This window comes from Triticum urartu, chromosome 1A, assembly GCF_056163025.1.
Source record: "Triticum urartu cultivar PI428250 chromosome 1A, HENAU_Tu73, whole genome shotgun sequence".
In the NCBI taxonomy this organism is placed as follows: Eukaryota; Viridiplantae; Streptophyta; class Magnoliopsida; order Poales; family Poaceae; genus Triticum; species Triticum urartu.
The window spans coordinates 448,958,413-448,965,811 of record NC_141873.1 but is presented as its reverse complement, the minus strand read 5'-3'; the positions used below and the strand labels follow the sequence as shown (position 1 = coordinate 448,965,811).

Sequence of the window (7,399 nt, the reverse complement as noted above, 5' to 3'; positions counted from 1 at the left end):
TTCCTTTGTTCAGTGGCTGCTACGAGTTGCTTGTGAAAGTGAAGCATGTGATCCCATCCCAATTGCGTAAATCAAATATCTTTTCACTTGATTTTAGTTGGAAGTTCAGACTCTGTCATCTGTCCGAGTCCAACTTCTAGAGCAATCTAACTCAGGAAACAAAATTGATGCCTGTACACAAAAACTCAGCAAACAAATGGAGCAATTATAAAATGATGTTTCCCCTACAAACTTTGAGCACATATTGTAGTTTCCTTAGAATGCCTGCCTAATCGAACAAAAGTTAAACATGCCATGTTTTCAAATGTAAAGCATGTCCAGCTAAACCACATAAATAACTACTGCTGTGAATTGTCCAAATCCTGTCAAAGGAAATTAATAGTACCAGATATGTACACTTATTGATGCCAACAGATCTGTTAGATAATGAGCAACTAGTATTCACTGAGGGCCAAAGGCCATTACATATACATGTGAGGTAAAGTGCAAAAAACCCCTTATACAAATGGGAATATACCGAAAAGGGACTATACACATCTAACACCCCCCTTAAACTCATGGTGGATCAACAACACTGAGTTTGGAGAGAAGAAAACCATGCTTCGCTCGAGTCTGTGCCTTCGTGAAGAAGTCCGCCAACTGTAACTCAGAGGACACATAGTGGAGAGCGAGAGTCTGATCCTGCACAGCAGCACGCACAAAGTGGACATCCACACCGATGTGCTTGGTGAGCTCATACTTCACCGGGTCACGCGCAATGCTGATAGCACCGGTACTGTCTGACAGTAAGGGAGTCGAGGTAGTAGCAGACACACCAAAATCCTCAAGTAACCACCGTAACTAGATCACCTCAGCTGTCAACATAGCCATGGCTCGCAACTCAGCCTCTGTACTCGAGCGAGAAACTGCAGTAAGCAGACAACGAGCGTCGATCAGAGGGATCACTAGCCCAGGTAGCATTAGAGTAGGCCTGGAGCTCAAGAGAGCTGGAGAGGGGAAAGAAGAGGCGCTGAGAGATCGTGCCACGAAGATATCGTAGAACACGAAGGAGGTGATTATAGTGGACAGAGGTGGGGGCTGAAACAAACTGACTCAGGATGTGGACAGGATAGGAGATGTCAGGACGCGTAACAGCAAGATAGACAAGACTGCCAACAAGGTGACGATAGCGAGTGGGATTAGGAAGAGGGTCACCATCAGAGGCACGGAGCTGAACATTAAGCTCCATAGGAGTCACAACTGTGCGCTCATCACCGAGAGAAGCGCGAGCAAGAAGACCCTGAATATATTTTTCTTGAGAGATGTAGAAGCCATCAGGGGTCGAGGAGATCTCAATCCCAAGAAAATAGCAAAGTGGATCAAGATCAGTCATGAGGAACTGGTCGCGAAGGCGAGCCTTAACAAAGCAATGTAGTCAGAGTCGTCACCAGTAATGATCATGTCATCAACATAGAGAAGGAGAAGAGTCCGATCACGAGGAGACGTGTGAACAAACAACGCGGGATCATGATCACTGGGCAAGAAACCAGCGGCAGTCACCACAGAGGCGAAACGCTCAAACCAGGTGCGAGGGGCCTGTTTAAGACCATAGAGGGAGCGGCGAAGCCTACATACCATACCATCAGGAGCATAGTACCCCGGTGGTGGCTGCATATAAACCTCCTCACACAACTCGCCATTGAGAAAGGCGTTCTGGACATCAAGTTGAGAGATAGACCAATGACGAACAGAAGCCACAGCAAGGAGAGTGCGGGAAGTGGTCATGTGGGCGACAGGAGCGAATGTCTCGTCATAATCGCGTCCCTGCTCCTGCTGAAAACCACGTGCCAGAAGACGAGCTTTGTAGCGCTCAAGAGAACCATCGAAGAGAGTCTTAATCTTGTAGACCCACTTGCAGGTGATAGGACGAACACCGGAAGGGAGGGAAACCAGATCCCATGTGCCATAGCGCTCAAGGGCAGCAAGTTCTTCGGCCATCGCAAGCTGCCATTCAGGCTGAGTCATGGCAGTCCGATAGGAAGTGGGCTCAGCAATATCTGAGAGACTGTACTGATCAGGAGAATAGCGATCAGGCGGAGGGCGAGGCCGAGCATGGAGGTTAAGAACTGGGGGAGGCGTGAACGGAGGTGCATTAGAGGTGGAAGGTGCGTCTGGCGAATCAGGGGAAGCATCATCAGTATGAGGACGACGAGTGTACTCGAGAGGAAACAGTGAGAGAGGGGGATGGACTGGAGATGATGGTGGAGAGGTGGAGGAGGAGGATGAAGAAGAGGGGGTTGGTGGTGAGGGAGAAGGAATGAGAGGGGCCGGTGGAATAAGTGAAACATGAGGCACATAGCAAGATGTATCGGGAAGAAGAAGAAAGGAAATATCATCCACAGAGAAGCTCGAGGAAGAAGGACGTGGGTAGTAAGAACGAGACTCGTCAAAGGTCACATCACGCGAGATGCGTAAGCGACGACCAACAGAATCCCAGCAGCGATAGCCCTTGTGCTCATCACTGTAGCCAAGAAAAACACACTCAACTGACTAAGCAGTCAGTTTGGTGCGTTCTCGCGGGGCAAGAAGGACATAGCACACAGTCCAAACATACGAAGAGCTGAGTAGTCAGGAGAACGACTAGTGAGACACTCCATAGGAATACTACCCAACAGAGCAGTCGATGGTTGAATGTTGATGAGATAGGTGGATGTAGAAACAGCCTGAGCCCAAAAGTGGGGTGGAAGAGAAGCGGCAATCATCAGCGCACGAGCCGTCTCAAGCAGATGATGATGCTTTCGTTCAGCAACGCCATTCTGAGCATGAGCACCAGGACATGAGAACTGGGCAAGAGTACCCTATTCCGCAAGAAAACCACACAACAACTGGGAGATATACTCTCCAATTGAGTCAATATGAAAAGTATGAATGGGCGTGGAAAACTGGGTGTGAACCATGGCAGCAAATCGTTTGTATATAGAGAACCTCGCTACGAGATTTCATGAAGTAGAGCCAAGTGTAGCGAGAGAAATCATCAATAAACAAAACATAGTAGCGATGATCACCTTTCAAATCAAAGGGAGCAGGACCCAGACATCAGAATGAACTAAGTCAAAAGGACGCTGAGAGACCAACTCACTGGTAAGATAAGGTAACTGGATCTGTTTGCCAAGTCTACAACCATTACAATGTAAAGAAACATCTCCAGATACAGACCCTGAGAGGCCCTGACGCACTAAAGATGACAAGCGAGAGCCACAGATGTGACCAAGGCAATGATGCCACTGCTGGAAGGACGCAGATGAAGAGGCAGCAAGAGCATGGAAGCTAGCAGAAGTGGTGGCAGCGGAAGGAACACAAAGCCAGTCAACCTCCCAAAGGCCCTCTGACTCACGGCGCCGGGGGCCAGCACCAACCAAAGCCTTGGTGCGATGATCCCGAATGGAGCAAGAGTCGGTATCAAGAATGACACGATAACCAGAATCAGTAAGTTGGGTAGCGGAAAAAAGACTCATGGTAAGGCGAGGAACATGAGAAACACTAGGAACAGAAAATGATGGAGTGGAAAGAAGACCACGACTAGCAACAGGAAGGGATGTGCCATCGGCAGTAAGAACATTAATAGGAGAATCAAGAGGGTGAAGAGGGGACAACACTGAAGAATCAGAAGACATATGAAAGGAAGCTCCAGAGTCCAGAACCCACGAGGATGTACCTGACGGTGTAGATGTCGGCGGTGATGAAGTGGAGACAGCAGTCATAGCAGCAGCAGAGCCCGTCGAGGAAGAACCGGAGGAAGCCAGAAGGCGCTTGAGGCGCACAATGTCCTGGTCAGTGAGTGACGGAGTCGATGATGACATAGGAGCCCCATTGGAAGAGGAGCGCCTCTGGTTTTGCTGCTTCTGGCGACAATCAGACTCTGGGTGACCTGGCCTGGAGCAGTAGTCATAGAAGGTGTCACGGCACGACCGACCCTTCTCAACATAAGGAAGGCGACCCACCCCTCAAAGGTGTGGGCAGGAGTGGTGGAGCAGTGGGACGAGCAGACAACACAGGGGCTCGGGCAGCCAACACAGAAGAGACTGCAAGCAACCCAGCAGAACGAAGGCGGGTCTCCTTAGCACGAAGCTCAGCAAGTACCTCCGAGATAGGAACACGACCATGAGCAAGCAAGTGAGCACGTCAAGGCTCAAACTCAGATCGGAGGTGAGATAAGAACTCATGGACACGCTGAAACTCCAAGTCAGACCGCATAGTATGACAACAACGGCAAGATCCACAGACAACAGTCCGAAGAGAGTCAAGCTGGCGCCAGATGGCAGAACTCTGTGTGTAGAACTCGTCAACAGATGAATCACCTTGCTGAAGATCATACTCCTGACGCACCACAGATAAGTAAAGAGCATCACCAGAGGGCTGATAGCGCTGACAGAGGTAAGACCACATCGCTACAACAGTGCCAAGGCCCATGAACTCCGAAGCAAAGAGGGAGGACACTCACAGTAAGAACAGCAGCAACTCGAGCATCATCATTGCACCACTGAGTGTAAGCATACCGATCATCACGGTAGACGGAAAGAGCATCTGAATAAGCTGATACCTGCTGATCATAAGCATCAACCGCAGCATCATCAAGCACCTTGGCTACATCCCGATCAGCCTGAGAAGCATCAACAGCAAGAACTGGCGGTACCGGTGGGGTAGGTGCAACGGGAGCAATAGGACATGGCGGACAGGGGACCTCGCCAGATAGAACACCCCACAGCAGAAGACCACGCATATGGATACGCATAAAACCCGCAAACTCAGCATAGTTGGTGCCATCGAAGATCACCGAGCACCGAGGAACAACGACATAGCCTGAAGAAGACATGAGGAGCCCTTTTTTAAGTCAACGGATCCAAAAACTGTATCAGGATTGGGCAACTCGCGCGCTCGAAGCATGGCCCCCGATACTGGATCGGGCAAGGGCACGCTCGCTCGAGCGAAAGCAGAGTCGCCGAGCGGAAGTAGCCAAGCCGGGGATCCTGGGATGGCGGCGCCTGGACGAGGCAGTGGCAGCGGCAGTAGCCGAACAAGGGCGGGAAACAGGGGCGTCGCGGGAAACAGGAGTAGCGGCCGCTGGACGGGAGCGGCACGGCCTTGGGTAGGTGCGGCCGCTGATATGTCTCCAAAGTATCTATAATTTTTGATTGTTCCATGCTATTATATTATCTGTTTTGGATGTTAATGGGCTTTAATATGCTATTTTATATTATTTTTTGGGACTAACCTATTAACCGGAGGCCCAGTGCCAGTTGCTGTTTTTTTGCCTATTTCAGTGTTTCGCAGAAAAGGAATATCAAATGGAATCCAAACGGAATAAAACCTTCGGGAGAGTTATTTTTGGAACAAACATGATCCAGGGGACTTGGAGTGGACATCAAGAAATCAACGAGGAGGCCACGAGGCAGGCGGGCGTGCCTACCCCCCTGGGTGTGCCTTCCACCCTCGTGGGCCCCTCGTGGCTCCACCGACCTACTTCTTCCTCCTATATATTCATATACCCCCAAAACATCCAGGAGCACCACTAAAACCCTATTTCCACCGCCGCAACCTTATGTACCCAAGAGATCCCATCTTGGGGCCTTTTCCGGAGCTCCGCCGGAGGGGGAATCAATCACTGAGGGCTTCTACATCAACACCATAGCCTCTCCAATGATGTGTGAGTAGTTTATCTCAGACCTTCGGGTCCATAGTTATTAGCTAGATGGCTTCTTCTCTCTCTTTGGATCTCAATACAATGTTCTCGTCGATCTTCTTGGATATCTATTTGATGTAACTCTTTTTGCGGTGTGTTTGTCGAGATCCGATGAATTGTGGGTTTATGATCAAGTTTATCTATGAACAATATTTGATTCTTCCCTGAAATCTTTTATGTATGATTAGTTATCTGTGCAACTCTCTTCGAATTATCAATTTGTTTTGGCCTACTAGATTGATCTTTCTTGCAATGGGAGAAGTGTTTAGCTTTGGGTTCAATCTTGCGGTGTCCTTTCCCAGTGACAGCAGGGGCAGCAAGACACGTATTGTATTGTTGCCATTGAGGATAAAAAGATGGGGTTTATATCATATTACTTGAGTTTATCCCTCTACATCATGTCATCTTGCCTAATGCATTACTCTGTTCTTATGAACTTAATACTCTGATGCATGCTGGATAGCGGTCGATGTGTGGAGTAATAGTAGTAGATGCAGAATCGTTTTGGTCTACTTGTCGCGGACGTGATGCCTATATACATGATCATGCCTAGATATTCTCATAATTATTCACTTTTCTATCAATTGCTCGACAGTAATTTGTTCACCCACCGTAATACTTATGCTATCTTGAGAGAAGCCACTAGTGAAACCTATGGCCCCCGGGTCTATCTTTTATCATATAACTTTCCAATCTATTTTATTTTGCAATCTTTATTTTCCTATCTATATCATAAAAATACCAAAAATATTTATCTTATTATTATTATCTCTATCAGATTTCACTCTCGTAAGTGACCGTGAAGGGATTGACAACCCCTTTATCGCGTTGGTTGCGAGGTTCTTATTTGTTTGTGTAGGTACGAGGGACTTGAGTGTAGTCTCCTACTGGATTGATACCTTGGTTTTCAAAAACTGAGGGAAATACTTACGCTACTTTGCTGCATCACCCTTTCCTCTTCAAGGGAAAACCAACGCAGTGCTCAAGAGGTAGCAGCCGCGCTGGTAGAGGAGGCCGTAGAGGAAGCCGGCAGGGGCAGGTGCGGCCGCGGCGGCATGAATAGTAGCAGGCGGCGATGGATTGTGCAGCAGTCAGCCGGAATCGAGCGGGAGTGGCCGGAGACGAGGTAGGCTAGGAAGGAGAGCACGAAGTTGCATCGTGCGGGAGAGCGAGACTAACCTAGCATCTGATACCATGTTAGATAATGAGCAACTAGTATTCACTGAGGGCCAAAGGCCATTACATATACATGTGAGGTAAAATGCAAGAAACCCCTTATACAAATGGGGATGTACCGAAAAGGGACTATACACATCTAACAAAATCCTCCCAGTAACAGTTATTACTGGCACATGTTTGCAAAAACAATAAATACGACCATGTATGTATCATATTTATATGTTATATATTCAATTCGGTGTCGAGGCTCATCTGCATCCAGTGAACAGTAAATTTAAAAAAGAATACTAAAGCAATTCAAAAAATTCTTAATTCTTTTTTAGGTGGAAGATGTTCCTATGCGTGATGATCGTGCCAAAGTTCAGCTTGTTCGGACATCTGAGGAGCTCATGGCAAAAATAAAAAATAAAAAAACCAGTCAAAATAGTATGTGAACAATGCACTTTCTTATAACCCCAAATTTGTCTTTTTTTGCCGAGAGCTGCTGAAATGTCCAAACTC

At 47.9% G+C, this 7,399-nt stretch overlaps 1 pseudogene; it reads right to left on the bottom strand.

Annotated features, from left to right (window-relative positions):
* Positions 1-45: 45 nt before the first annotated feature.
* Positions 46-5,876, bottom strand: LOC147991648 (uncharacterized; annotated as a pseudogene).
* Positions 5,877-7,399: the final 1,523 nt, after the last annotated feature.